Raw genomic sequence first — 389 nt, forward strand, 5'->3', positions numbered from 1 at the left:
CTTCATGCCCCGTGCCCCTGTTAGGACGAGATATCCTCACCATCCTAGCGGCCACTCTGCCCTTCAGCCTCCCCACTCCAGCCTCCCTGCTTCTTCCACTCCTGGCCCCCTCCCTTTACAGGGACACCGATTCCCCACTGCCATGCGTCCCGTTATGGGGCCCAGTTGTCCCAGACCACAGTCGCCTAGCTCAGTCTTCACCTAGCTCAGTCTTTCGCCTAGCTCAGTCTTCGCTGTGAACACCTTATCTCATCTCCTCCACGACTGTCCCCTCCTCTGAACTGAAAACTGCTCTGATCTCGACCCATCCCCCTCCACCCTTCCCAAAGGAAAAAATGCGGCAGTTTTAAAATCCAAGCGGCTAGAGGCCTGGGAACAGACTGCGCGAC

Source organism: Myotis brandtii, unplaced genomic scaffold (assembly GCF_000412655.1).
Source record: "Myotis brandtii unplaced genomic scaffold, ASM41265v1 scaffold1152, whole genome shotgun sequence".
In the NCBI taxonomy this organism is placed as follows: Eukaryota; Metazoa; Chordata; class Mammalia; order Chiroptera; family Vespertilionidae; genus Myotis; species Myotis brandtii.